General features: G+C 42.0%; 31 non-coding genes across 31 annotated transcripts; all 31 read left to right on the top strand.

Moving 5' to 3' along the window:
• Positions 1-331: 331 nt before the first annotated feature.
• On the top strand, positions 332-404 carry TRNAK-UUU (transfer RNA lysine (anticodon UUU)). The gene has a single exon. It is a non-coding gene; the product is annotated as a tRNA-Lys (tRNA).
• A 201-nt stretch (positions 405-605) lies between these two features.
• TRNAK-UUU (transfer RNA lysine (anticodon UUU)) lies at positions 606-678 on the top strand. Its single transcript has one exon. It is a non-coding gene; the product is annotated as a tRNA-Lys (tRNA).
• A 137-nt stretch (positions 679-815) lies between these two features.
• On the top strand, positions 816-888 carry TRNAK-UUU (transfer RNA lysine (anticodon UUU)). Its single transcript has one exon. It is a non-coding gene; the product is annotated as a tRNA-Lys (tRNA).
• Positions 889-1,089: 201 nt separating this feature from the next.
• TRNAK-UUU (transfer RNA lysine (anticodon UUU)) lies at positions 1,090-1,162 on the top strand. The gene has a single exon. It is a non-coding gene; the product is annotated as a tRNA-Lys (tRNA).
• A 204-nt stretch (positions 1,163-1,366) lies between these two features.
• Positions 1,367-1,439, top strand: TRNAK-UUU (transfer RNA lysine (anticodon UUU)). Its single transcript has one exon. It is a non-coding gene; the product is annotated as a tRNA-Lys (tRNA).
• A 200-nt stretch (positions 1,440-1,639) lies between these two features.
• TRNAK-UUU (transfer RNA lysine (anticodon UUU)) lies at positions 1,640-1,712 on the top strand. Its single transcript has one exon. It is a non-coding gene; the product is annotated as a tRNA-Lys (tRNA).
• A 137-nt stretch (positions 1,713-1,849) lies between these two features.
• On the top strand, positions 1,850-1,922 carry TRNAK-UUU (transfer RNA lysine (anticodon UUU)). The gene has a single exon. It is a non-coding gene; the product is annotated as a tRNA-Lys (tRNA).
• Positions 1,923-3,223: 1,301 nt separating this feature from the next.
• Positions 3,224-3,296, top strand: TRNAK-UUU (transfer RNA lysine (anticodon UUU)). Its single transcript has one exon. It is a non-coding gene; the product is annotated as a tRNA-Lys (tRNA).
• A 134-nt stretch (positions 3,297-3,430) lies between these two features.
• TRNAK-UUU (transfer RNA lysine (anticodon UUU)) lies at positions 3,431-3,505 on the top strand. The gene has a single exon. It is a non-coding gene; the product is annotated as a tRNA-Lys (tRNA).
• Positions 3,506-3,709: 204 nt separating this feature from the next.
• On the top strand, positions 3,710-3,782 carry TRNAK-UUU (transfer RNA lysine (anticodon UUU)). Its single transcript has one exon. It is a non-coding gene; the product is annotated as a tRNA-Lys (tRNA).
• A 201-nt stretch (positions 3,783-3,983) lies between these two features.
• TRNAK-UUU (transfer RNA lysine (anticodon UUU)) lies at positions 3,984-4,056 on the top strand. The gene has a single exon. It is a non-coding gene; the product is annotated as a tRNA-Lys (tRNA).
• Positions 4,057-4,192: 136 nt separating this feature from the next.
• Positions 4,193-4,265, top strand: TRNAK-UUU (transfer RNA lysine (anticodon UUU)). The gene has a single exon. It is a non-coding gene; the product is annotated as a tRNA-Lys (tRNA).
• A 485-nt stretch (positions 4,266-4,750) lies between these two features.
• On the top strand, positions 4,751-4,823 carry TRNAK-UUU (transfer RNA lysine (anticodon UUU)). The gene has a single exon. It is a non-coding gene; the product is annotated as a tRNA-Lys (tRNA).
• A 477-nt stretch (positions 4,824-5,300) lies between these two features.
• On the top strand, positions 5,301-5,373 carry TRNAI-UAU (transfer RNA isoleucine (anticodon UAU)). The gene has a single exon. It is a non-coding gene; the product is annotated as a tRNA-Ile (tRNA).
• A 341-nt stretch (positions 5,374-5,714) lies between these two features.
• On the top strand, positions 5,715-5,787 carry TRNAK-UUU (transfer RNA lysine (anticodon UUU)). The gene has a single exon. It is a non-coding gene; the product is annotated as a tRNA-Lys (tRNA).
• A 137-nt stretch (positions 5,788-5,924) lies between these two features.
• Positions 5,925-5,997, top strand: TRNAK-UUU (transfer RNA lysine (anticodon UUU)). Its single transcript has one exon. It is a non-coding gene; the product is annotated as a tRNA-Lys (tRNA).
• Positions 5,998-6,198: 201 nt separating this feature from the next.
• Positions 6,199-6,271, top strand: TRNAK-UUU (transfer RNA lysine (anticodon UUU)). Its single transcript has one exon. It is a non-coding gene; the product is annotated as a tRNA-Lys (tRNA).
• Positions 6,272-6,481: 210 nt separating this feature from the next.
• Positions 6,482-6,554, top strand: TRNAK-UUU (transfer RNA lysine (anticodon UUU)). The gene has a single exon. It is a non-coding gene; the product is annotated as a tRNA-Lys (tRNA).
• Positions 6,555-6,764: 210 nt separating this feature from the next.
• Positions 6,765-6,837, top strand: TRNAK-UUU (transfer RNA lysine (anticodon UUU)). Its single transcript has one exon. It is a non-coding gene; the product is annotated as a tRNA-Lys (tRNA).
• A 1,872-nt stretch (positions 6,838-8,709) lies between these two features.
• TRNAK-UUU (transfer RNA lysine (anticodon UUU)) lies at positions 8,710-8,782 on the top strand. Its single transcript has one exon. It is a non-coding gene; the product is annotated as a tRNA-Lys (tRNA).
• Positions 8,783-8,991: 209 nt separating this feature from the next.
• Positions 8,992-9,064, top strand: TRNAK-UUU (transfer RNA lysine (anticodon UUU)). Its single transcript has one exon. It is a non-coding gene; the product is annotated as a tRNA-Lys (tRNA).
• Positions 9,065-9,273: 209 nt separating this feature from the next.
• Positions 9,274-9,346, top strand: TRNAK-UUU (transfer RNA lysine (anticodon UUU)). Its single transcript has one exon. It is a non-coding gene; the product is annotated as a tRNA-Lys (tRNA).
• Positions 9,347-9,831: 485 nt separating this feature from the next.
• On the top strand, positions 9,832-9,904 carry TRNAK-UUU (transfer RNA lysine (anticodon UUU)). The gene has a single exon. It is a non-coding gene; the product is annotated as a tRNA-Lys (tRNA).
• A 477-nt stretch (positions 9,905-10,381) lies between these two features.
• TRNAK-UUU (transfer RNA lysine (anticodon UUU)) lies at positions 10,382-10,454 on the top strand. Its single transcript has one exon. It is a non-coding gene; the product is annotated as a tRNA-Lys (tRNA).
• Positions 10,455-10,931: 477 nt separating this feature from the next.
• TRNAI-UAU (transfer RNA isoleucine (anticodon UAU)) lies at positions 10,932-11,004 on the top strand. Its single transcript has one exon. It is a non-coding gene; the product is annotated as a tRNA-Ile (tRNA).
• A 209-nt stretch (positions 11,005-11,213) lies between these two features.
• Positions 11,214-11,286, top strand: TRNAK-UUU (transfer RNA lysine (anticodon UUU)). The gene has a single exon. It is a non-coding gene; the product is annotated as a tRNA-Lys (tRNA).
• A 209-nt stretch (positions 11,287-11,495) lies between these two features.
• TRNAK-UUU (transfer RNA lysine (anticodon UUU)) lies at positions 11,496-11,568 on the top strand. The gene has a single exon. It is a non-coding gene; the product is annotated as a tRNA-Lys (tRNA).
• Positions 11,569-11,770: 202 nt separating this feature from the next.
• Positions 11,771-11,843, top strand: TRNAK-UUU (transfer RNA lysine (anticodon UUU)). The gene has a single exon. It is a non-coding gene; the product is annotated as a tRNA-Lys (tRNA).
• Positions 11,844-12,053: 210 nt separating this feature from the next.
• Positions 12,054-12,126, top strand: TRNAK-UUU (transfer RNA lysine (anticodon UUU)). The gene has a single exon. It is a non-coding gene; the product is annotated as a tRNA-Lys (tRNA).
• Positions 12,127-12,332: 206 nt separating this feature from the next.
• Positions 12,333-12,405, top strand: TRNAK-UUU (transfer RNA lysine (anticodon UUU)). Its single transcript has one exon. It is a non-coding gene; the product is annotated as a tRNA-Lys (tRNA).
• A 484-nt stretch (positions 12,406-12,889) lies between these two features.
• TRNAK-UUU (transfer RNA lysine (anticodon UUU)) lies at positions 12,890-12,962 on the top strand. Its single transcript has one exon. It is a non-coding gene; the product is annotated as a tRNA-Lys (tRNA).
• The last annotated feature ends 14,958 nt before the right edge of the window (positions 12,963-27,920 follow it).

The raw sequence follows: 27,920 nt of genomic DNA, 5'->3' as shown, positions 1-27,920 counted from the left end.
CATTGATTCTCTGCGTATGCATTAACGAAAAGACCACGTCGTTACCGGGCCCGTATAGCTCAGTCGGTAGAGCGTTAGGCGTTTAACCTAACGGTCCAGGGTTCGAGCCCCTGTCCTGGCTATGTGAATTTTTTACTATGTATGATTGATCCTGTGCGTGTGCAATGAGAATAATACCAGTTTATCGGCCCCTTTCCTGGAGGGCTCAGTTGGTAGAACGTTGCGGTTCTAAGTAATCGTTTAGGCCCTCTTTCCGAGTGATGAGACGTGTTTCAATACATATCATTGATTCTCTGCGTATGCATTAACGAAAAGACCAGGTCATCACGGGGCCCGGATAGCTCAGTAGGTAGAGTGTTAGGCTTTTAACCTAACGGTCCAGGTTTCGAGAACCTGTCCGGGCGAGGTGAACTTTTTACTAGGTATGAACCTGTGCGTATGCAATGAGGATAAGACTACTTTATCGGGCCCCTGTTCCTCGATTGCTTAATTGATAGATCGTTGCGCTTTTTACCTAATGGTTCCAGCCCTCTTTCCGGTCGTTGCTGTTTATGTATCATTGATTCTCTGCGTATGCATTAAAGAAAAGACCACGTCATTACCGGTCCCGGATAGCTCAGTCGGTAGAGCGTTAGGCTTTTAACCTAACGGTCCAGGGTTCGAGCCCCTGTCCGGGCGATGTGAATTTTTCACTATGTAAGATTGATCCTGGGCGTATGCAATGAGGATAAGCCAGTTTATCGTCCCCATTCCTGGATGGCTCAGTTGGTGATTCTCTGCGTATGCATTAAAGAAAAAGACCACGTCATTACCGGGCCCGGATAGCTCAGTCGGTAGAGCGTTAGGCCTTTAACCTAACGGTCCAGGGTTCGAGCCCCTGTCCGGGCGATGTGAATTTTTTACTATGTATGAACCTGTGCGTATGCAATGAGGATAAGACTACTTTATCGGGCCCCTGTTCCTCGATTGCTTAATTGATAGATCGTTGCGCTTTTTACCTAATGGTTCCAGCCCTCTTTCCGGTCGTTGCTGTTTATGTATCATTGATTCTCTGCGTATGCATTAACGAAAAGACCACGTCATTACCGGGCCCGGATAGCTCAGTCGGTAGAGCGTTAGGCTTTTAACCTAACGGTCCAGGGTTCGAGCCCCTGTCCGGGCGATGTGAATTTTTCACTATGTAAGATTGATCCTGGGCGTATTTAATGTGAGGATATGCCAGTTTATCGGCCTCATTCCTGGATGGCTCAGTTGGTAGAACGTTGCGGTTTTAAGTAATCGTTGAGGCCCGAATGATGAGACGTGTTTCAATACATATAATTGATTCTGTACGTATGCATTAACAAAAAGACCACCTCATCACCGGGTCCGAATAGCTCAGTCGGTAGAGCGTTAGGCTTTTAACCTAACGGTCCAGGGTTCGAGCCCCTGTCCGGGCGATGTGAATGTTTTACTATGTGTGAACCTGTGCGTATGCAATGAGGATAAGACCAGTCTATCGGCCGCTGTTCCTCGATGGCTTAATTGATAGAGCGATGAGCTTTTTACCTAATGGTTCCAGCCCTCTTTCCGGTCGTTGCTGTTTATGTATCATTGATTCTCTGCGTATGCATTAACGAAAAGACCACGTCATTACCGGGCCCGGATAGCTCAGTCGGTAGAGCGTTAGGCTTTTAACCTAACGGTCCAGGGTTCGAGCCCCTGTCCGGGCGATGTGCATTTTTTACTATGTATGATTGATCCTGGGCGTATGCAATGAGGATAAGCCAGTTTATCGGCCCCATTCCTGGATGGCTCAGTTGGTGATTCTCTGCGTATGCATTAAAGAAAAAGACCACGTCGTTACCGGGCCCGGAAAGCTCGGTCGGTAGAGCGTTAGGCCTTTAACCTAACGGTCCAGGGTTCGAGCCCCTGTCCGGGCGATGTGAATTTTTTACTATGTATGAACCTGTGCGTATGCAATGAGGATAAGACTACTTTATCGGGCCCCTGTTCCTCGATTGCTTAATTGATAGATCGTTGCGCTTTTTACCTAATGGTTCCAGCCTTCTTTCCGGTCGTTGCTGTTTATGTATCATTGATTCTCTGCGTATGCATTAACGAAAAGACCAGTTCATTACGGGGCCCGGATAGCTCAGTCGGTACAGTGTTAGGCTTTTATCCTAGCGGTACATGGTTCGGGCCCCTGTCCGGGCGATGTGAATTTTTTACTATCTATGATTGATCCTGGGCGTATGCAATGAGGATATGCCAGTTTATCGGCCTCATTCCTGGATTGCTCAGTTGGTAGAACGTTGCGGTTTTAAGTAATCGTTGAGGCCCGAATGATGAGACGTGTTTCAATACATATAATTGATTCTGTACGTATGCATTAACAAAAAGAACACCTCATCACCGGGCGCCTGTTCCTCGATTGTTTAATTGATAGATCGTTGCGCTTTTTACCTAATGGTTCCAGCCCTCTTTCCGGTCGTTGCTGTTTATGTATCATTGATTCTCTGCGTATGCATTAACGAAAAGACCAGTTCATTACGGGGCCCGGATAGCTCAGTCGGTACAGTGTTAGGCTTTTATCCTAGCGGTACATGGTTCGGGCCCCTGTCCGGGCGATGTGAATTTTTTACTATGTATGAACCTGTGCGTATGCAATGAGGATAAGACCAATTTATCGGCCCCTGTTCCTCGATGGCTTAATTGATAGAGCGTTGCGCTTTTTACCTAATGGTTCCAGCCCTCTTTCCGGTCGTTGCTGTTTATGTATCATTGATTCTCTGCGTATGCATTAACGAAAAGACCACGTCGTTACCGCGCCCGTATAGCTCAGTCGGTAGAGCGTTAGGCTTTTAATCTATCGGTAAAGGGTTCGAGCCCCATTCAGGGCGATGTGAATTTTTTTACTATGTATGATTGATCCGGTGTGTATGCAATGAGGATATGCCAGTTTATCGGCCTCATTCCTGGATGGCTCAGTTGGTAGAACGTTGCGGTTTTAAGTAATCGTTGAGGCCCGAATGATGAGACGTGTTTCAATACATATAATTGATTCTGTACGTATGCATTAACAAAAAGACCACCTCATCACCGGGCCCCGGTTCCTCGATTGTTTAATTGATAGATCGTTGCGCTTTTTACCTAATGGTTCCAGCCCTCTCTCCGGTCGTTGCTGTTTATGTATCATTGATTCTCTGCGTATGCATTAACGAAAAGACCACGTCATTACCGGGCCCGGATAGCTCAGTCGGTAGAGCGTTAGGCTTTTAACCTAACGGTCCAGGGTTCGAGCCCCTGTCTGGGCGATGTGAATTTTTCACTATGTAAGATTGATCCTGGGCGTATGCAATGAGGATAAGCCAGATTATCGGCCCCATTCCTGGATGGCTCAGTTGGAGATTCTCTGCGTATGCATTAAAGAAAAGACCACGTCATTACCGCCCCCGGATAGCTCAGTCGGTAGAGCGTTAGGCTTTTAACCTAACGGTCCAGGGTTCGAGCCCCTGTCCGGCCGATGTGAATTTTTCACTATGTAAGATTGATCCTGGGCGTATGCAATGTGAGGATATGCCAGTTTATCGGCCTCATTCCTGGATGGCTCAGTTGGTAGAACGTTGCGGTTTTAAGTAATCGTTGAGGCCCGAATGATGAGACGTGTTTCAATACATATAATTGATTCTGTACGTATGCAATAACAAAAAGACCACATCATCACCGGGTCCGAATAGCTCAGTCGGTAGAGCGTTAGGCTTTTAACCTAACGGTCCAGGGTTCGAGCCCCTGTCCGGGCGATGTGAATTTTTTACTATGTATGAACCTGTGCGTATGCAATGAGGATAAGACTACTTTATCGGGCCCCTGTTCCTCGATTGCTTAATTGATAGATCGTTGCGCTTTTTACCTAATGGTTCCAGCCCTCTTTCCGGTCGTTGCTGTTTATGTATCATTGATTCTCTGCGTATGCATTAAAGAAAAGACCACGTGATTACCGGGCCCGGATAGCTCAGTCGGTAGACCGTTAGGCTTTTAACCTAACGGTCCAGGGTTCGAGCCGCTGTCCGGGCGATGTGAATTTTTCACTATGTAAGATTGATCCTGGGCGTATGCAATGAGGATAAGCCAGTTTATCGGCCCCATTCCTGGATGGCTCAGTGTGTGATTCTCTGCGTATGCATTAACGAAAAGACCAGGTCATCACGGGGCCCGGATAGCTCAGTCGGTGGAGGGTTAGGCTTTTAACCTAACGGTCCAGGGTTCGAGCCCCTGTCCGGGCGATGTGAATTTTTTTACTATGTATGAACCTGTGCGTATGCAATGAGGATAAGACTACTTTATCGGGCCCCTCTTCCTCGATTGCTTAATTGATAGATCGTTGCGCTTTTTACCTAATGGTTCCCGCCTTCTTTCCGGTCGTTGCTGTTTATGTATCATTGATTCCCTGCGTATGCATTAACGAAAAGACCACATAATTACCGGGCCCTTATGGCTCAGTCGGTAGAGCGTTAGGCATTTAACCTGACGGTCCAGGGTTCGAGCCCCTGTCCTGGCTATGTGAATTTTTTACTATGTATGATTGATCCTGTGCGTGTGCAATGAGAATAATACCAGTTTATCGGCCCCTTTCCTGGAGGGCTCAGTTGGTAGAACGTTGCGGTTCTAAGTAATCGTTTAGGCCCTCTTTCCGAGTGATGAGACGTGTTTCAATACATATCATTGATTCTCTGCGTATGCATTAACGAAAAGACCAGGTCATCACGGGGCCCGGATAGCTCAGTAGGTAGAGTGTTAGGCTTTTAACCTAACGGTCCAGGTTTCGAGAACCTGTCCGGGCGATGTGAACTTTTTACTAGGTATGAATCTGTGCGTATGCAATGAGGATAAGACCAGTTTATCGGGCCCCTGTTCCTCGATTGTTTAATTGATAGATCGTTGCGCTTTTTACCTAATGGTTCCAGCCCTCTTTCCGGTCGTTGCTGTTTATGTATCATTGATTCTCTGCGTATGCATTAACGAAAAGACCACGTCATTACCGGGCCCGGATAGCTCGGTCGGTAGAGCGTTAGACATATAACCTGACGGTCCAGTGTTTGAGCCCCTGTCCGGGCGATGTGAATTTTTTTACTATGTATGATTGATCCTGTGCGTATGCAATGAGGATATGCCAGTTTATCGGCCTCATTCCTGGATGGCTCAGTAGGTAGAACGTTGCGGTTTTAAGTAATCGTTGAGGGCCGAGTGATGAGACGTGTTTCAATACATATAATTGATTCTCTGCGTATGCATTAACGAAAAGACCACGTCATTACCGGGCCCGGATAGCTCGGTCGGTAGAGCGTTAGACATATAACCTAACGGTCCAGGGTTCGAGCCCCTGTCCGGGCGATGTGAATTTTTTTACTATGTATGATTGAGCCTGTGCGTGTGCAATGAGGATATGCCAGTTTATCGGCCTCATTCCTGGATGGCTCAGTTGGTAGAACGTTGCGGTTTTAAGTAATCGTTGAGGCCCGAATGATGAGACGTGTTTCAATACATATTATTGATTCTGTACGTATGCATTAACAAAAAGAACACCTCATCACCGGGCGCCTGTTCCTCGATTGTTTAATTGATTGATCGTTGCGCTTTTTACCTAATGGTTCCAGCCCTCTTTCCGGTCGTTGCTGTTTATGTATCATTGATTCTCTGCGTATGCATTAACGAAAAGACCACGTCATTACCGGGCCCGGATAGCTCAGTCGGTAGAGCGTTAGGCTTTTAACCTAACGGTCCAGGGTTCGAGCCCCTGTCCGGGCGATGTGAATTTTTCACTATGTAAGATTGATCCTGGGCGTATGCAATGAGGATAAGCCAGTTTATCGGCCCCATTCCTGGATGGCTCAGTTGGTGATTCTCTGCGTATGCATTAAAGAAAAAGACCACGTCATTACCGGGCCCGGATAGCTCAGTCGGTAGAGCGTTAGGCCTTTAAACTAACGGTCCAGGGTTCGAGCCCCTGTCCGGGCGATGTGAATTTTTTACTATGTATGAACCTGTGCGTATGCAATGAGGATAAGACTACTTTATCGGGCCCCTGTTCCTCGATTGCTTAATTGATAGATCGTTGCGCTTTTTACCTAATGGTTCCAGCCCTCTTTCCGGTCGTTGCTGTTTATGTATCATTGATTCTCTGCGTATGCATTAACGAAAAGACCACGTCATTACCGGGCCCGGATAGCTCAGTCGGTAGAGCGTTAGGCTTTTAACCTAACGGTCCAGGGTTCGAGCCCCTGACCGGGCGATGTGAATTTTTTACTATGTAAGATTGATCCTGTGCGTATGCAATGAGGATATGCCAGTTTATCGGCCTCATTCCTGGATGGCTCAGTTGGTAGAACGTTGCGGTTTTTAAGTAATCGTTGAGGCCCTCTTTCCGAGTAATGAGACGTGTTTCAATACATATCATTGATTCTCTGCGTATGCATTAACGAAAAGACCACGTCATTATCGGGCCCGGATAGCTCAGTCGGTAGAGCGTTAGGCTTTTAACCTAACGGTCTAGGGTTCGAGCCCCTGTCCGGGCATTGTGAATTTTTTACTATGTATGATTGATCCTGTGCGTATGCAATGAGGATATGCCAGTTTATCGGCCTCATTCCTGGATGGCTCAGTTGGTAGAACGTTGCGGTTTTTAAGTAATCGTTGAGGCCCTCTTTCCGAGTAATGAGACGTGTTTCAATACATATCATTGATTCTCTGCGTATGCATTAACGAAAAGACCACGTCATTATCGGGCCCGGATAGCTCAGTCGGTAGAGCGTTAGGCTTTTAACCTAACGGTCTAGGGTTCGAGCCCCTGACCGGGCATTGTGAATTTTTTACTATGTATGATTGATCCTGTGCGTATGCAATGAGGATATGCCAGTTTATCGGCCTCATTCCTGGATGGCTCAGTTGGTAGAACGTTGCGGTTTTAAGTAATCGTTGAGACCCGAGTGATGAGACTTGTTTCAGTACATATAATTGATTCTGTACGTATGCATTAACGAAAAGACCACGTCATTTCCGGCCCCGGATAGCTCAGTCGGTATGGCTAGAGTGTTAGGCTTTTAACCTAACGGTCCAGGGTGCGAGCCCCTGTCCGGGCGATGTGAATTTTTTACTAAGTATGATTGATCCTGTGCGTGTGCAATGAGAATAATACCAGTTTATCGGCCCCTTTCCTGGATGGCTCAGTTGGTAGAACGTTGCGGTTCTAAGTAATCGTTTAGGCCCTCTTTCCGAGTGATGAGACGTGTTTCAATACATATCATTGATTCTCTGCGTATGCATTATCGAAAAGACCAGGTCATCACGGGGCCCGGATAGCTCAGTCGGTTGTGCGTTAGGCTTTTAACCTAACGGTCCAGGTTTCGAGAACCTGTCCGGGCGATGTGAACTTTTTACTAGGTATGAATCTGTGCGTATCCAATGAGGATAAGACCAGTTTATCGGGCCCCTGTTCCTCGATTGTTTAATTGATAGATCGTTGCGCTTTTTACCTAATGGTTCCAGCCCTCTTTCCGGGCGTTGCGATTTATGTATCATTGATTCTCTGCGTATGCATTAACGAAAAGACCACGTCATTACCGGGCCCGTATAGCTCAGTCGGTTGTGCGTTAGGCTTTTAATCTAACGGTCCAGGGTTCGAGCCCCTGTATGGCGATGTGAATTTTTTTACTAGGTATGTATGATTGATCCTGTGCGTATGCACTGAGGATAAGACCAGTTTATCGGCCCCTGTTCCTCGATGGCTTAATTGATAGAGCGTTGCGCTTTTTACCTAATGGTTCCAGCCCTCTTTCCGTTAGTTGCTGTTTATGTATCATTGATTCTCTGCGTATGCATTAACGAAAAGAGCACGTCGGTACCGGCCCCGGATAGCTCAGTCGGTAGAGCGTTAGGGATTTAATCTAACGGTCCAGGGTTCGAGATGCTGTCCGGGCGATGTGTATTTTTCACTATGTAAGATTGATTCTGGGCGTATGCAATGAGGATATGCCAGTTTATCGGCCTCATTCCTGGATGGCTCAGTTGGTAGAACGTTGCGGTTTTAAGTAATCGTTGAGGCCCGAGTGATGAGACGTGTTTCAATACATATAATTGATTCTCTGCATATGCATTAACGAAAAGACCAGATCGTCACGGCGCCTGGGTAACTCAGTCGGTGGAGGGTTAGGCTTTTAACCTAACGGTCCAGGGTTCGAGCCCCTGTCCGGGCGATGTGAATTATTTTACTATGTATGAACCTGTGCGTATGCAATGAGCATAAGACTACTTTATCGGGCCCCTGTTCCTCGATTGTTTAATTGATAGATCGTTGCGCTTTTTACCTAATGGTTCCAGCCCTCTTTCCGGTCGTTGCTGTTTATGTATCATTGATTCTCTGCGTATGCATTAACGAAAAGACCACGTCATTACCGGGCCCGGATAGCTCGGTCGGTAGAGCGTTAGACATATAACCTGACGGTCCAGTGTTTGAGCCCCTGTCCGGGCGATGTGAATTTTTTTACTATGTATGATTGATCCTGTGCGTATGCAATGAGGATATGCCAGTTTATCGGCCTCATTCCTGGATGGCTCAGTAGGTAGAACGTTGCGGTTTTAAGTAATCGTTGAGGGCCGAGTGATGAGACGTGTTTCAATACATATAATTGATTCTGTACGTATGCATTAACAAAAAGACCACTTCATCACCGGGCCCGGATAGCTCAGTCGGTAGAGCGTTAGGCTTTTAACCTAACGGTCCAGGGTTCGAGCCCCTGTCCGGGCGATGTGAATTTTTTACTATGTATGATTGATCCTGGGCGTATGCAATGAGGATATGCCAGTTTATCGGCCCCTTTCCTGGATGGCTCAGTTGGTAGAACCTTGCGGTTCTAAGTAATCGTTTAGGCCCTCTTTCCGAGTGATGAGACGTGTTTCAATACATATCATTGATTCTCTGCGTATGCATTAACGAAAAGACCAGGTCATCACGGGGCCCGGATAGCTCAGTCGGTGGAGGGTTAGGCTTTTAACCTAACGGTCCAGGGTTCGAGCCCCTGTCCGGGCGATGTGAATTTTTCACTATGTATGATTGATCCTGGGCGTATGCAATGAGGATATGCCAGTTTATCGGCCCCTTTCCTGGATGGCTCAGTTGGTAGAACCTTGCGGTTTTGAGTAATCGTTTAGGCCCTCTTTCCGAGTGATGAGACGTGTTTCAATACATATCATTGATTCTCTGCGTATGCATTAACGAAAAGACCAGGTCATCACGGGGCCCGGATAGCTCAGTCGGTGGAGGGTTAGGCTTTTAACCTAACGGTCCAGGGTTCGAGCCCCTGTCCGGGCGATGTGAATTTTTTTACTATGTATGAACCTGTGCGTATGCAATGAGGATAAGACTACTTTATCGGGCCCCTCTTCCTCGATTGCTTAATTGATAGATCGTTGCGCTTTTTACCTAATGGTTCCAGCCTTCTTTCCGGTCGTTGCTGTTTATGTATCATTGATTCCCTGCGTATGCATTAACGAAAAGACCACATAATTACCGGGCCCTTATGGCTCAGTCGGTAGAGCGTTAGGCATTTAACCTGACGGTCCAGGGTTCGAGCCCCTGTCCTGGCTATGTGAATTTTTTACTATGTATGATTGATCCTGTGCGTGTGCAATGAGAATAATACCAGTTTATCGGCCCCTTTCCTGGAGGGCTCAGTTGGTAGAACGTTGCGGTTCTAAGTAATCGTTTAGGCCCTCTTTCCGAGTGATGAGACGTGTTTCAATACATATCATTGATTCTCTGCGTATGCATTAACGAAAAGACCAGGTCATCACGGGGCCCGGATAGCTCAGTAGGTAGAGTGTTAGGCTTTTAACCTAACGGTCCAGGTTTCGAGAACCTGTCCGGGCGATGTGAACTTTTTACTAGGTATGAATCTGTGCGTATGCAATGAGGATAAGACCAGTTTATCGGGCCCCTGTTCCTCGATTGTTTAATTGATAGATCGTTGCGCTTTTTACCTAATGGTTCCAGCCCTCTTTCCGGTCGTTGCTGTTTATGTATCATTGATTCTCTGCGTATGCATTAACGAAAAGACCACGTCAATACCGGGCCCGGATAGCTCGGTCGGTAGAGCGTTAGACATATAACCTGACGGTCCAGTGTTTGAGCCCCTGTCCGGGCGATGTGAATTTTTTTACTATGTATGATTGATCCTGTGCGTATGCAATGAGGATATGCCAGTTTATCGGCCTCATTCCTGGATGGCTCAGTAGGTAGAACGTTGCGGTTTTAAGTAATCGTTGAGGGCCGAGTGATGAGACGTGTTTCAATACATATAATTGATTCTCTGCGTATGCATTAACGAAAAGACCAGGTCATCACGGGGCCCGGATAGCTCAGTAGGTAGAGTGTTAGGCTTTTAACCTAACGGTCCAGGTTTCGAGAACCTGTCCGGGCGATGTGAACTTTTTACTAGGTATGAATCTGTGCGTATGCAATGAGGATAAGACCAGTTTATCGGGCCCCTGTTCCTCGATTGTTTAATTGATAGATCGTTGCGCTTTTTACCTAATGGTTCCAGCCCTCTTTCCGGTCGTTGCTGTTTATGTATCATTGATTCTCTGCGTATGCATTAACGAAAAGACCACGTCATTACCGGGCCCGGATAGCTCGGTCGGTAGAGCGTTAGACATATAACCTGACGGTCCAGTGTTTGAGCCCCTGTCCGGGCGATGTGAATTTTTTTACTATGTATGATTGATCCTGTGCGTATGCAATGAGGATATGCCAGTTTATCGGCCTCATTCCTGGATGGCTCAGTAGGTAGAACGTTGCGGTTTTAAGTAATCGTTGAGGGCCGAGTGATGAGACGTGTTTCAATACATATAATTGATTCTCTGCGTATGCATTAACGAAAAGACCACGTCATTACCGGGCCCGGATAGCTCGGTCGGTAGAGCGTTAGACATATAACCTAACGGTCCAGGGTTCGAGCCCCTGTCCGGGCGATGTGAATTTTTTACTATGTATGATTGATCCTGGGCGTATGCAATGAGGATATGCCAGTTTATCGGCCCCTTTCCTGGATGGCTCAGTTGGTAGAACCTTGCGGTTCTAAGTAATCGTTTAGGCCCTCTTTCCGAGTGATGAGACGTGTTTCAATACATATCATTGATTCTCTGCGTATGCATTAACGAAAAGACCAGGTCATCACGGGGCCCGGATAGCTCAGTCGGTGGAGGGTTAGGCTTTTAACCTAACGGTCCAGGGTTCGAGCCCCTGTCCGGGCGATGTGAATTTTTCACTATGTATGATTGATCCTGGGCGTATGCAATGAGGATATGCCAGTTTATCGGCCCCTTTCCTGGATGGCTCAGTTGGTAGAACCTTGCGGTTTTAAGTAATCGTTTAGGCCCTCTTTCCGAGTGATGAGACGTGTTTCAATACATATCATTGATTCTCTGCGTATGCATTAACGAAAAGACCAGGTCATCACGGGGCCCGGATAGCTCAGTCGGTGGAGGGTTAGGCTTTTAACCTAACGGTCCAGGGTTCGAGCCCCTGTCCGGGCGATGTGAATTTTTTTACTATGTATGAACCTGTGCGTATGCAATGAGGATAAGACTACTTTATCGGGCCCCTCTTCCTCGATTGCTTAATTGATAGATCGTTGCGCTTTTTACCTAATGGTTCCAGCCTTCTTTCCGGTCGTTGCTGTTTATGTATCATTGATTCTCTGCGTATTCATTAACAAAAAGACCACCTCCCCACCGGGTCCGGATAGCTCAGTCGGTAGAGCGTTAGGCTTTTAACCTAACGGTCCAGCGTTCGATCCCCTGTCCGGGCGATGTGAATTTTTTACTATCTATGATTGATCCTGTGCGTGTGCAATGAGGATAATACCAGTTTATCGGTCTCATTCCTGGATGGCTCAGTTGGTAGAACGTTGCGATTCTAAGTAATCGTTTAGGCCCTCTTTCCGAGTAATGAGACGTGTTTCAATACATATCATTGATTCTCTGCGTATGCATTAACGAAAAGACCGCGTCATTACCGGGCCCGGATAGCTCAGTCGGTAGAGCGTTAGGCATTTAACCTAACGGTCCAGGGTTCGAGCCGCTGTCCGGGCGATGTGAATTTTTCACTATGTATGATTGATCCTGGGCGTATGCAATGAGGATATGCCAGTTTATCGGCCCCATTTCTGGATGGCTCAGTTGGTATAACGTTGCGGTTTTCAAGTAATCGTTGAGGCCCGAGTGATGAGACGTGTTTCAATACATATCATTGATTCTCTGCGTATGCATTAACGAAAAGACCACGTCATTACCGGCGGGCCCGAATAGCTCAGTCGGTGGAGCGTTAGGCTTTTAACCTAACGGTCCAGGGTTCGAGCCCCTGTCCGGGCGATGTGAATTTTTTACTATGTATGAACCTGTGCGTATGCAATGAGGATAAGACTACTTTATCGGGCCCCTGTTCCTCGATTGCTTAATTGATAGATCGTTGCGCTTTTTACCTAATGGTTCCAGCCCTCTTTCCGGTCGTTGCTGTTTATGTATCATTGATTCTCTGCGTATGCATTAACGAAAAGACCGCATAATTACCGGGCCCTTATGGCTCAGTCGGTAGAGCGTTAGGCATTTAACCTGACGGTCCAGGGTTCGAGCCCCTGTCCTGGCTATGTGAATTTTTTACTATGTATGATTGATCCTGTGCGTGTGCAATGAGAATAATACCAGTTTATCGGCCCCTTTCCTGGAGGGCTCAGTTGGTAGAACGTTGCGGTTCTAAGTAATCGTTTAGGCCCTCTTTCCGAGTGATGAGACGTGTTTCAATACATATCATTGATTCTCTGCGTATGCATTAACGAAAAGACCAGGTCATCACGGGGCCCGGATAGCTCAGTAGGTAGAGTGTTAGGCTTTTAACCTAACGGTCCAGGTTTCGAGAACCTGTCCGGGCGATGTGAACTTTTTACTAGGTATGAATCTGTGCGTATGCAATGAGGATAAGACCAGTTTATCGGGCCCCTGTTCCTCGATTGTTTAATTGATAGATCGTTGCGCTTTTTACCTAATGGTTCCAGCCTTCTTTCCGGGCGTTGCGATTTATGTATCATTGATTCTCTGCGTATGCATTAACGAAAAGACCACGTCATTACCGGGCCCGTATAGCTCAGTCGGTTGTGCGTTAGGCGTTTAATCTAACGGTCCAGGGTTCGAGCCCCTGTCTGGCGATATGATATTGTTTCTATGTATAATTGATCCTGTGCGTATGCAATGAGTATAAGACCAGTTTTTCGGCCCCCCTTCTTCGATGGCTCAGTCGATAGAGCGTTGCGCTTTTTACCTAATGTTTCCAGCCCTCTTTCCGGTCGTTGTATTTTATGTATCATTGATTCTCTTCGTATGCATTAACGAAAAGACCGTGCAAGCGCCGTTCCCGGATAGCTCAAGCGTTAGGCTTTTAACCTAACGGTCCAGGTTTCGAGCCCCTCTCCGGGCGAATAATGTCTTTAAAAAGACACTTTCAACAATAGGCCTAATTACCGATCGCAATTAAATTTGCGGTATGAACATAGGCAATGAGTTGTGCGATGAATGTTTTTGGCCATTATTTACAACATGAAAACGCTGTGTATTACAACTTTAGCATTAGTTGCAAATTCTCAAATAGGTGTCGTTGAAAAAACGGTACAAATGTATTAATAAGGGGCCGTTCAAGTATTACGTCCTCATCGATGGGAGGGTTTCCGATTTGCTGACTTTTGATGACAAGGGGGGTGTTTGGATAATGCTTACGTCATCAACCACCCTTCAAAAAAATATAAATATTTTTAATGACATCTTACTCGGTGTGTCAAAAACCTTTCGATAGTTTGTAGGCACTTGAAGTAACATTTCCCCCTCCCCACTAATAAGTGCCCTACAGAGCCACTTCAGGATCTCTAAATGTGTCGCGGATCCAAGTGATCTAGAAATGTATCACGGCCGCTTAGTTGCCCTGGATTTGTGCCACGCATCACTCAAATGATCCGTAATTATATGCCGCGGATCATTGAAATAATCTAAGAATGTGCCGCCGGTAACTTGAGTGATTTTGAACCGCAATGGGGGCCACTTAAGTCTCTAAAACTACGTCACATGTCACTCAAGGGATCTCTAAATATATCACGGATCGCTTAAATGTTCTGGAATTAAGTAATTAAGTGTTCCACGGGACAGCGATCTGTAAATGTGCCGCTTAGTTCATTTTCTTACAAAATTAGGTTTGAGGAGGGAAGGCCGCATCAGATAACTCACCGAGGCCATATTTTTTTTCCGCGGGCCCTTTATGCGATTTATCATTGTATGGCTTAGAGGGTAGGTCGCGATGAATTTATTAAAGATAAATTTTGAGTTCTTAGCCTTCAATTAGCATTGAAATTAACCGAAATCGATTATATATAGTAACATGTAAAGGTATTTTCGTCCGAAATTTCAATTAAAAAATATATATATTTTTTTGCATTAAAAAAAATAAATTTTTGATCGTGGGAGGGGGGCACGAGCATCTCTATGCTCGTCCCCACCCCCCTCCCCGCGTGTACGTCTCTGATCTCACCAATATGCGTTAGGATTCCAGAGCTGATGACGAAATTTTGCTGACAAGGAGGGGGGGGGAAGGTCAAGGTTTTGCTGACAAGGGGGGGAGAGTGTCAAAAATGGCTAAAAATTTGTTTACGTAATACTTGAACTGCCCCTAACCCTTTGTGCGGCACAGCAGAGATCACTAGCCCTTCCCCCCCCCCCCCAAAAAAAATGCCATATCTTTGTTGATTGAGTTTAGCTTCTTTTGATTTACAGCAGAAGCAAAGTAAGGGGCAGAGGGGAAAACAGTGTTCCATATTGAGAAATCAACTTTAAGGGGGTTATTCAAGTATTACATTAGCATCGATGGGGCGGCGGGTTCAGATTTACTGACATATGACGTCGGGGGGGGGGGAATTCAATGATGCTGAACTCATCATCCACCCTTTACAAAAATATGAAATATTCTAAATGGCATCTTTACTGATCTCTGAATGTTCCGCGGATATTTTGAGCACTCTAGAAATGTACCGCGGGCCTCTGGAACTGTGCTTGTCACTTAGGGCATATTTAGATGTGCCACGGACCGTTTAAGTTTTCTGAAACTGCGCTGCGAATCACTCAAGTGATCTGTAAATGAGCCTCGGTTCACTTAAGTGATCTGTGAATGTACGTTGATTCATTTTTATAAAATTAGGTTTGAGGTGACTGGCCACATTTGGCCCGCAGACCATGGGTTGAATATTTTTGGCTTAGAGGGTGAGTCGAATGAATTTCTTAAAGAGAAATTTTGAGTTCTTAGCCTTCAATTAGCATTGAAATTAACAGAAATTGATTATAATAACATAGTATATATAGGCTATAATATACAGGGTGATTATAAAAAAACTATCCCGACATATGGGCCCCTAACTATCGTACCATTCACAGAAACTGAATGAAATTTTGGCATAAGGTATTTTGAGGTATGCGCTCAAGAATGATATGGAAAACAACAGTGTCACTCTAACAGTTACGGTTACAGTGAGATAATTTCGAAAATATCAAATGGCAACACCAAGTTTTTTGTATTGGAATGTGATCTCCATTGTGAAAAACCCTAAATAGCGTTCAAACGGCAACTGCAGCATGAAAATCACCGGCGGTAGATAGGCTAAAAGTGAGGACAACCAATAAGGACAGAGAAGCAGCATAAAATAAAGCATTTTATTGTGTTTCACAAATTTTCCACATGACCTTGTGGAGGACTAATCAGTCAGGAGGACTGTCTCAGCCGAAGAAACGGTGTGACGAATGAAACGAACATTAATGCTCTGGTGCACGGCAAAGTCCTTTTTCCTTGCCTAGCTCCGGGGGTTTTCGTGCTACAGGTGCCATTCCAACCCTATTTAGTGTTTTTCAGTATGGAGATCGCATTCCAATACAAAAAACTTGGTGTTGCCATTTGATATTTTCGAAATTTTCTCACTGTAACCGTAACTGTTAAAGTGACACTGTTGTTTTCCATATCATTCTTGAGCGCATACCTCAAAATACCTTATGCCAAAATTTCATTCAGTTTCTGTGAATGGTATGATAGTCAGGGGCCCATATGTCGGGATAGTTTTTTTATAATCACCCCGTATATATAAAGGTATATTTTCTTCCGACATTAAAATTTTTTAAATATTTTTTGTATAAAAAAACAAATTTTTGATCATCTGAGGTGGTACTTTCCCACCTTGTATGTCCCTGATCCCAATGTGCGTTAGGAGGCAGGTGCAGAGCTGACGAAATTTCACTGACAAGGGGATAAAAAATGGCTAAAAATTTGCCGATTGAATAGGCCCCTTTTATAAAATATCTGAGCTCTTGTCGATGCTAAAATAATGGACCTTAAAGGATACTGTGAGATATCTCGACAATGTCACTTATAGGTTTAAAAAGATAGGAACAATGAAAATTACAGGCATATGTCCCATGATACGGGACCCAAGTTGTCCGTCAAATTGTTTCAGACTTGGCCCTTGTTCTCAAAAGGTTGAGAAACACTGATGTGTGCAATCGCTACGTGAAAGGGTTGAAGTGAAACGGACAGGAAAAGCTGCGTAAAAAAAAGTAAACGATACACGAGGTTTTGGCTTGTGCGACAGGAAGTCATCATCATCAATATGTTTCTGATTACGGGACTCATTTCTCCGGAAGTGCCACATTGGGATGGATTGGATGGATGTTCGTTAAGGGGACCCCCTATCTGGAAGAGAACTTATGACTCACCACAAAGTATTGCATGCCACTCACTCACCCACTCTTGCCCTTGTCAACAGATGCTCGAGTTTATCGATGGATAAACGAGGGTGGTTGGGGTTTTTTTTTATCTATCCTCCTAGACTCGGGTCTCACCAATTGAGCCCAGTGAGTTATCGGACGCACACTTGCACCAGTACCACAAGCACTTGAAACCCATGCCCGACTCCCCAGATATATATTAAAGAACAAAACGACGCCGCGGCACTTCCTGTTGTCGTTTTCTAGGGTACCTGCTAAATACTGTGCACAGGAAACGGGCATATAATTCCGACCGGAAACGCCGGACAGTGTTCTTTATGGGACAACGATGATACGATTATCAAACTATGTACTACAGTCAAGCCCGGATACAACGAAGTCGCACGGGAACGTGAAAAGCATTCGCTTTTCCCAATATTCGTTGTAAACGATACACCGAGGTTGCCGACAGCTGGCCCACTGGCCACTCGCAAGGCGATTTTGTGCGACACGTGACAAGATGAAAAAACTATTATACTTTTGATACACTAGTTCCGATTGACGAAATTGTAGTTCATATAGAAAAAATTTCTGATTTGACAAAAACAATTTGTATATTTTCAACACACAAACACAAAACCTCTTTAAGGGGTGTCACGACCACTGAAGTCGAATTTTCAAAAATTACTTCAAAAAATATTTCATTCAATTGCAAGTAAAATGCAAACAATTTCGTGTCAATCGGTTAATTTGTTTTTTTTTCATATAATGACAGGAAGAAGTAATGAATTATACAGTGTAAACGTATACAAGAAAAAACGATTTGAACGTGAATGTCTCACATTGCAATTTCTTCAGCTCATCCCTGAGATTTAAACAAAAATTACTGCCCCAAAAATTCTAAAATTTCGCAGAAATGTTTATTCGACATGTGTTAGTAAAATGAACCTAGGATTTAGCAATTGACTAATGGGAAGTCTGTTTTTAAAAATGTTGAATTTAGATTTTTGAAATTTATGTATTTTTCAAACTTTAAAAATTCATAAAATTCTAACCGAATGATTAGATATCCAAGTTCAAGGTCTAATTTACTAACATATGTCGAATAAAGACTTGTGGAAAATTTCAGAATTTTTGGGGCATTCGTTTTTTTAAATCTTACGGAGGAACTCAAAAAAACTGCAATCTGAGAAAATCGTGTTCAAAGTGTTTTTTCTTGCATACGTTTACACTGTAATTCATTATTTCTTTCTTTTATTATGCAAAAACAAATTAACTGGTTGACACGACGTATTTAGTATTGTATTTGCAATTGAATGAAATATTTTTTTGAAGTCATTTTTGAACAATTCGACTTCAGGGGTCGTGACACCCCTGAAACACACAGGTCACGTGACTGACTTCAAACGTACTGTGGAATTTATGGACGTGACGGTAATAGATTTTCTTGCTCAATCATCGGAAGTCAGTGATGAATGATAATCTCGACGAGCGAAATTTCCCTCAAAAAAGTTTCCTTTTATATATTTTCCCATTAAAATTCAAAACTAATGTGCTGCTGTCTATTGGTAAAAGTTAAGTATTTATTTACCAGAAAAAAAAATATATATTTTTTTTTTTACTTGCTGCACGAAATTTAGAATTATTTATGCAGTTTCCTTTTGCGCTGACTTCACTGTTCGTGGGGGAGTATATACTCTTTCCCAAAAAATGAAGAATTCAGTTATATAATAATTATTTTCTAATTCAATAATAACTGGGTGCGGCTTCTGTGTCGGAGTTTTCTCCCCAAATGTATGCGCACGGCTTATATACCGGAGTTTTATCCCTGGTGCGGCCCGCGACATTGCACCTAACCCAGAGGTCTTCAACTTTTTTCCAGTTGCTAGCACTGTCTATACCCATCATCAAAAGAAGAGCACCCTTAATCCACCCTTTTATCCTTGAATGCAATTTGTACAAGGTGTTTAATCGGGACATTGATTAAGTGCACGCCGGCACGAAATCGAAAACAGAAGTTTGCCACCCCTGCGATGCGATACATGATATTTACTCGAGGTTAATGAAAGAGATATCACCTCATAACAGCGTCTCTTAGCTCAATCATTTTTCCCCCATTTATTAGATCGTAATTTCATACATGCAATTACAAAGGTCGCAATAGGCAAATTGCTCAACAAGATGGCTGAAAATATTAAGCCCATAAAAAATATAAATGCCAAACATCACAAAAATACCCGATATAAGAGCATATATCGCCAAAAGAAAAAATTAATAATGCATAATACACTATGTCTACACTCGTACTTCTTTTTAAACATATCAATTGTGTTAGAATTCACGATCTCCCGGAAGTAAGCTATTCCATTTATTAGCAACCCTATTAAAGAAAAACTCCCTGCGACACTATAACCCGGAATTGTCCCTTACTAAACGAATATACAGTAAACCCTCTCTATTGCGGACACAGGCGGGACAAAAAAAAATTGTCCGTAAAAGAGGGGTGACAGCATCAGAGAGGTATCCGGCAAGAGGGGTTTTACCGTACATCATTCGCCAAAGAGGCAAGTAGTTGCCAATCCGGGGGATTATAATTTTAAGAACTTAAAAGAGTGCGAGACGAAAAGTTGATTGAAGTATTGAAAAGATGAAAGAAAAATTTAAAAAAATCAAAACACAAAATAATCACAATATAAACTGGAGTTGAATTATAGTCGAATCCCGTTTTAACGGATACCGTTATAGCGAAAATCTCGTTTTAACGAACACTTTTCCAATCCCTCAAATAAGTTTACATAGGAACAATGTAAACAACCTGATTCTTTTATAACGAAATTCCGTTCCAACGAAGGGATTTTTCCGTTCTCTTGGAGACGTTATAACGGGATTCGACTGTAGTAGAACAAATAAATAAAAAAATCATAAAATTAACAATAAAAAATACGTATGATACGTCTATTATGTTTAAAAGAGAAGTATATGCATGGTGGCTGGCTGTCGAAATGCTACTGAAATTATATACTATTAAAACTCAGATTAGAAATAAAGTCGAATCCCGATGTAACGAATACCGTTGTAGCGAAAAATCTCGTTTTAACGAACAATTTTCTAATCCCCCATTTAGTTTACTTTGGGATATTTTTAAATAACCTGGAATTCCTTTATAACGAAATTTCGTTATAACGAAGTGATTTCTCCGGTCTCTTGGAGTTCGTTATAACGGGATTCGACAGTCTGGACCAGCGGTTCTCAACATTTCTTTACTCGCGGAGCCCTTTTCAGTATATAATTTCTATGGCGGAGCCCTGTTTGGACTCGAGAAGCCCTTTTCAGTATATAATTTCTATGGCGGAGCCCTGTTTGGACTCGAGAAGCCCTTTTCAGTATATAATTTCTATGGCGGAGCCCTGTTTGGACTCGAGAAGCCCTTTTCAGTATATAATTTCTATGGCGGAGCCCTGTTTGGACTCGAGAAGCCCTTTTTTGTACATAATTTTCATGGCAGAACATTGTAGGCCTCTCTTATTTACTTATCTATCAAATTTACTGATTCATTTTATTTTCTTCGAGTCGCCGTGGAGCACCGGTTGAGAACCTGGTATAGACAAAATCCATAGAAAAAAAGGGGGGGGGCTACGTTTTCAGAGTACGCATTTTTTTTAGTACAAGATCCTTAGCATCAAGCTGAAAACAGGCTGGGCATTCCAGAAGATTATCTTTTCCATCTGCATGTATCAGACACAGAAATGCGTTTACCAAATCACAAATGAATGGGAACGCCTACGAGCTCGATGGGGTTGCTTCAACGCGAGCTTTAGTAAACATTCCTCGTAAATGTTTTGAAAAACTCGTCTTAATTTTGAGCAGAAGCTAGAACGAATCAAACGATTTTCTATAGAAACCTATAGAAAATCACGTTTCGGGTAACGAACGTGATTCCGGAACGAATCATCTTCGTTAACCGAGGTATCACTGCACTGTCCACTTTTGGAAATACTGACATATGGAGGAAGCTAGAGCTATCTCCTCGACATTTCTAAGCGTACGAACCAGATACAGTTCTTATGAGAGCGTTCGAATTCCCACGATCTTGATTTAGTCATTTTTCTATAGTTCCCATATTTTTTTTTGTCATCTATTCGGCATCCAGTTATCTTCTTGATAACAACGCCCGAGTATGTTCAGCCTGCACACAAAAGCAGAGACTCTGATGTATAGACAGAGATAGAGGGAGAGAGAGAAAGTTGGTACATCCGTCACCAGCCAGGCGAATCTGGGAACAATTATACTCATAGATGTCGCGGTGCACTTCAACCACGACAACTAATCGCTGTAATGTAAGGACTTAGCCTTTCATTAGTTACGTATACTTAACAACACGGAGGTGCTGAATAGGTGACTCTCTTCGGATTATCGCCCCGAGCACTTCCTGGTGTAATGTATTATTACGTATTCCTAACACAACAGGGTAGAATAACTCACGAAAAACATGCGTGCTCGTAATTATTTTATTCATAATCAACGCGTGTTTTCGTTTTTCAACCTGTTTGAACACGCTCTCGACTGAAACAAACGGCGGTTGGTGTTTGAAAAAAAAAAACGAAGATTGCATCTATACCATCCACTCCGATATGGCATCTATACACGACGGGTTTCCAACTGGTGTTCCACGAAACCCTGGTGCTCTGTGACACTGTTTTTGGGGGGCCTCCGCCGTGATCGAATGCCGTCCGGAACTGTTAAAAATCCCGTTACCCGGAGAGCTTTCAAAGAAAAAAACTTTCTTGTTACTGATACTCGCAAAGCTGTTCTTTGTTTTGCATTTTAACGAGATGGTGTCATTAAAATCCAGACCACTTGGATGACCAATCTAGAGAGTGTAGAAGCATGTGAGTGACCAAAATAGTGTGCAAATATATTAAATTGATCATTTTGATCATTTTTGTCACACCACGGTCATTTTCTGCACACGAGGGCTAATTAGACCGAGACCTACAACTTATTGCCGATTCCGAACGGCAGGCTTATTTCCATATTCACCGAGAGGTTGGTGCGCTAACCCCTCGATGTGGGACTCCCTGAGGTATCAATCTTTTCCGTGGTCATGTCGCCGTTTCTGTTGTACCCCTGTGTCAGGAAAGTTTGCTCACAAGGGCAAACCGGGTATCGAACTCGCGACACCTCTAAACATCGTTGGTACTTTAGGCGAGTATCCTATTGACCTGGGCTACCGCGCCCCGCAAATATGTTAAGGACCGAAAGAATGACCTGCGGAGCGAGGGACAAAAACAACGACCTAGAAGGTATGAAAGCAAGTGAACAACTGAAAGAGTTACTTGGATACAGGATACAGAGGTATATTTTCGGTGGAGGAGTGGGAAACTAAACGGCTATGGTCCAGCGCGATTCGGAGGAATGAGTAGACTAGGAAACTAGACTGAAATGCGTGAAAGGCAGCAAAATTTGTATAGCCCACTGACCAGAAAACGATAAATCCGCCTCTGGAGTGGACTCCAAGCAAAGCCTTCATCGCAGGGCCCTAAAATTATGTGGCCATTGTCAATTGCTCAAATTTCTGCATATGAAAATGAGACATTTGCCCAAATGGCACCTGCTATTTATCATAGCACCTGATCCAAATGCCGTGGAGTATCCCTGTGCACCAGAGAAATTCGTTTGGGCCATACTTGGCGGGGCCCATGCGTTAAGACGGACCGGGGGTAGTTTATTAAAGAATAATGTGTGTGTAATACCTTCCTTCTTCAATTCAGAAACAAACAAAACGGTGAAACAGCACTGTTAATAAATAAATATCCTTCGTTGAAAAACACCGTAAAAATGTATACATATTATAAGCGGTTCTGTTTCGGTTAGAAAGCAATTTTTAGTAATTGTTGATATGGTGACGACATCTTTTGTAAACATATGTAAGAAGATACCCAAAGATGCATGTGCATGCCTACTCATGTCCAAGTTTAGGAATTTCTGGTAACTCTTTTTTTCAATGCTTTCAGCAAAAAAAAAAAAAACCTCTATGCATATGGAAGCATTCTCAGACTCTAAACGTATTTTGTAAACTTATTCTCAGAAAATATTAGAAATAACTGCACAGTACATTATTAAATTACAAACACCATCATTGAACAAGAACTACTGCCACCTAACAAATAAAAAACACAACTGTTACATTTCTTCAATTGAAATTTGCGATCAGTTTTCAATTACTGTGCCGAATGAAAAAAAAACAATATGGTACTCGATATTAATGAATATTTTTTGAGCAATAATATAAATTAAATTATCAAGTTTGTTGCAAAACTTGAATGGTTATTGTTTGTGTATGGTAAAATAACGTTAGTGAAACTCGCAAAAAGGAGGCGGTCGTCTTTGATTTTTATAATTGTAGTCAAACAGAAACATGTTGATTACATTCACAAAAAGATGTGGGCAAATACCAACTGTTTAAACTTTGCAGCAAATTTGGTAATTTAATTTATATATTATTGCTCAAAAAATATTTAATAATATCATATATTTTTAATCATACGGCACACTAATTGAAAACTGGTCGCCAACTTCAATCGAAGATTCAATATAAGCCACTTCTTATTTGATAGGTGACAGTAAGAGTTCTAGTATAATTATGTTTTTTACACGTAATATAGATCTGTATTATATACTTAAAAGTAACTACGAAATTCACTTTCTTTTGGTGAATAAGTTTACAAAATATGAACGTTTAAAGTCTGAGAATGCTTCCATGTACATAGAATTTTTGCTGCACAGAAAAAGAAAATTCCCCCATATTGTATAAGGTAGCATATTTTGTATTCCGCATAGATATCGAAATTTTGTTCGCAGAGAAACAACAGATCTATCTCTACAGGTGAAATAAAAGACAATATGTCCTCCTATTTTGGAAGAAGAAGGGGGGGGGGCACATTTCATGCAGGAATAAATTTTTTCATTTATCCGAGTGCATTTACATGCCTCTGGTAATGAATGTACGAAGTACGATGAATCGTATAATAAAATGAAATGTGTGGAAACGTTTGTCAATTCAAAGAAAGCATCAATGGATGAGATTGAAATAACTCCAGTTTTCCGTCATTTTCTTCGTGTTCTTGTAGAAACCGCGACTTGAATCATTGGATTCTTATAGGATTCGATACGTTTTCTCCCACGGTTTATTTACAGTTTCCGGCACCAGGAAATAAAGCTTCTTCTCTAAAAACAAAGGACGGAAGTGCGAGAAGATTCTGAAAACTTGAGTAACGTTGCTCTCGAAAAGAAATTCGTATTATAATTACCGTTTTTTTTCCTCTCCGGCCTTTTATACACATTTATGAATTAGTGAAGATAGAGATAGAGTTGAGTTAGTGAAGGAGAAGACAAAAAAAAATCTCATGAAAGAACTTCGCCGACGTGGAAAGGAAAGATTTGCGTGCATAAAACACACACTCGATCGCACGCGATTATTTTTCATGGAAATGGCGGGAAGAGAAACAAATCGCTTTGCGTGTGTGTGGCATCTCTTCGTGTCAAGATGACTACACTCACTATCGTCGACTATAAATATTCGCATCATTTCCCCGATTAGTCGCATTCTGACTCTTAACGATGGGTCCTTTCATCAACCCTTTTAAACTCGGTGGTCGAGCGAGAACTCTACGCATAGGTGCCGAAACTTAAGGGCTGAAGCCCTTTGAACCCCCAATAATTTCTGAAAAAACAATGTAATGCAATGTAGTAACTAAGTAACTTCTCTCTCCCGCGTACGTACTTGATTCCCGTATATGCAGGACGACCAGCAACTTTCAGCCCCCCCCCCCACCCCATTTAGCATTTAGAGCAGTGCTTCTCAACCATTTTGTGGAAAGAACCATAGGAAGATGCAGTGGAGGGGGCGGTAGGGTCCCCGTTCAACAAAGAATTTGTATTACAGTAAAACCTCGCTACAATGATACTCGATGTAACGATAAATCTCTACAAAACAATATTTTTTCACATCTTGTTTCGGATTGTCTTTAGTCTAATGTTAAACTCCTATCGAGATGCAACGATATACTTTACTACGATAAACCTCTACATAAGGTTTTTTGGCAATATTTCGAAACCTCCACAACCACCGTCCAGCGTGACGCTCTGAAGTAGAGGCCTTCCTTCATATACTGGGCTGAGAAAAAAATTCATCAATGCCGCCACCTGGAGGCCATTTCCTGAAGTTAAGGGAGGTTACTGAGCCTCTACTTCAGCGCGTCACGCCACAGTGCGTAAATATGGAAGTAACGGTCGTGTCTTCAGTGGTGTATATACTAGTAGTTGGAAATTGCCATATGGCGATATATGGCTGGACTTGGTGTGTGGTATATATACATAGCGCGCTGATTTGCAAGAGGACTAGGTTCGATTCACGGTGGAGACCAGTAGACTCTTCTTTCCGAGTTCACCATGATATCCGTTAAAAAAAAGTATTTCCTTCATAGATCGTTGATATTTTTCAGGTGATTTCTAGAGTAGAGGGTATGATAACCATATACGGTTTTATCTACAGAACCCAAACGAACATAAATATTTCTCCAGCAACTTGCTCGTTTATAACGAACCTAGACATGCATAACCAATTTCCACATATAATGAAGTTTCTCCCATTTCCCGTGAATTCCGTTTTGCTTATCTGTTATATTTCGATTGCTTATAACAAACGCCGATTTCAGCGAAATACGCCGAATTTTCAACCGGTTTTCAAGCACGAATCTCTTTGTCATCTTACTTAAATCTTCTTATCGGTAAATTTATCTTCCTACAACGTGTAAGTACAACTAATAATACTCCCTTTATTTCCCTGAAAGACATTCCAGAAAAGCGTGTTTTTTTTGGGGTTTTTTTTTTTTTGTACTGTAAAATTCTTTTTGCTTCACTTTCTTTTTAACTTTTTCTCTATTAAATCCACAGAGTAATAATACTATAGAGTGCGCGCGAGGGGTTACAATGGGAAGCAAAGATCCGGAGTCACGTGACTCCGGTCGAAAGGCTGGTCAGGGAATCTCGCTGGCAATGCTTTCCTTATGGCTATTCGTATGACGATCTACACGCGCTGTCTTATTTTTGATTAGAATGGTCAACACTTGCGCAGCTTTCGGATGTTCTGAGCGGTTTAGGAAAGGGGGACCAGTATCCTTTCACAAGGAAATACTTTTTTGCTTATTCCTCTTCTTATAAATTAAAAATTGGAATATTAAATTGACGATGCAATGGATTTCTGACGTAATCTCAGTTTTTAACGACTCCATTTTGGATTTAATTCAATTAAAGTTCCAAGTTTTGGTAAAATTCAAATGTCATAAATCATTATTAAATGTTTTAATAGAATTTTTGGCAATAAATGATTGAAATTGTGAGTTTTATGAAGTTTTAACTGAAATATACGTCTCCGCAAGATTTGGCGAGATTTGGCGAGCTAATGAGTTCATTCGAGTTTTGCTCAACTTGGAAGAAAATATGCTTTTCAGAAGGAGAAATTTATGAAAAATATTCTATTTAAATAGAATGTGAGGAAAACTTCCCCCCCCCCTCTAGACAATTGCAGTTTTGCATAAAAATGCATAACAACCTCTAAAAATAATAGTATTTTTACCCCTCTTCACACCTGAGATAAAACTATTACAGAAAAGAAATTTTTTTATTCATTAATTTATGTTTGTTGTATGTGAAATTGCCGCTTCAAACAAGAAAATTAATTATTCAATTGATTTTTTGAGTCAATATCTGTACTAAGACCTGAAGTCATATATTGTGTACCTCAGATGTTATCTTGAAAAAGAATCATTCTAAAAACGATTTAATACCTTAAATTAAGATTAACATATGCATACTTTTGGAGCGAAGAGATTACATATGCCACATATATATATATGTGACATGTGTAAATATTATATTATATATATGAAATATTATATCCTAAAATATTATATATATATATATATATATATATACACACACTTTAAATTATCACATATATACTCTACATGGAATTTTAATTCTTATAATTTAGAGAAATTGATGATGAGATTCTGTAATTTTCTTGAGTAAAATCTATTTTAATCCTGAAATATTATGTAAGTGTTTACAGTTTTGTGTGATGAGTTTTGCTCAACTCATCAGGAATGTTTTTCAGGAATGTTAGAAATGAAACTTTTTCTTATTGTTTGAATATTATTTCATGACTGAATATGGTATGAGTGTGAATGTGTTACATTACATAACATAATACGATGCATTATAATTAATTATACATTAATTATGAGTATATAGAGTAATTGTAATGTTCTGGAAAGATATATTTTTGTTTTAATAACCTCTAATATAAATAAATTTTCGAAATTAAAAGCGACAAAGTGAATGAAGAGAATATTTAAAAATATAAATGAATTAGGCTTTACAACATATACGTTGTTCCGTTTTCCAATATTTGTTTATTTTATAGAATTTATTTTTTCAAATCTGATACTCCCTAAATATTTCACATAAAAATGAGTGAAATTCATTGAAAAAATGAAGAAAAGTTTTCATCAACTTGATCGAATTGAGTCAAATTTCGTTACAGCAGCATCCTAGCTTCTGCGAAAACGCGCCAAATGTAATAGCGCAGAACCTGTTCTTTCCCCGACAATACTGCTCATCTTTTCTTCACGTTCGACAAGTTTTATGAATAGCGTGCGCGGTCTATTTATATCTTAAGTCTATGATTAAATCCTATTTCGTTTGTAGAAAACCTTATTAGGAAGAAGAAACTGAAGTTACGTTTATCCCAAAGAATCCAACCACCAAACACCTCTAATAATACGCATTTGCTAAACTTTAGCTAGATTCGGCCTATGGTTGTGGTGGTGTTATCGTGAGTGAGTTTATGTCTGTGAATTTCAAGCACAAAAACGCTGTCTGTTGCTTCAGAAATTGAAGCTATATAAAAGTTTTAGAACCAAAAATGGGGAAAAAAAATAGATATCAAAGATATTCGGGATTCTTCGAAGTTTTCTATCCACAATTGTGAAAAGCAAAGCAGAGGCGTGGACATGAAGAAAACATTGAGGGGGCTGAAAGTT

Source organism: Pholcus phalangioides, unplaced genomic scaffold, assembly GCF_987345545.1.
Source record: "Pholcus phalangioides strain wild (caught in Gottingen) unplaced genomic scaffold, Ppha-v1.0 ptg000015l_1, whole genome shotgun sequence".
NCBI lineage: Eukaryota > Metazoa > Arthropoda > Arachnida > Araneae > Pholcidae > Pholcus > Pholcus phalangioides.
Note: the sequence above shows the minus strand (reverse complement) of the source record. Positions and strands in the feature narration are given on the sequence as shown.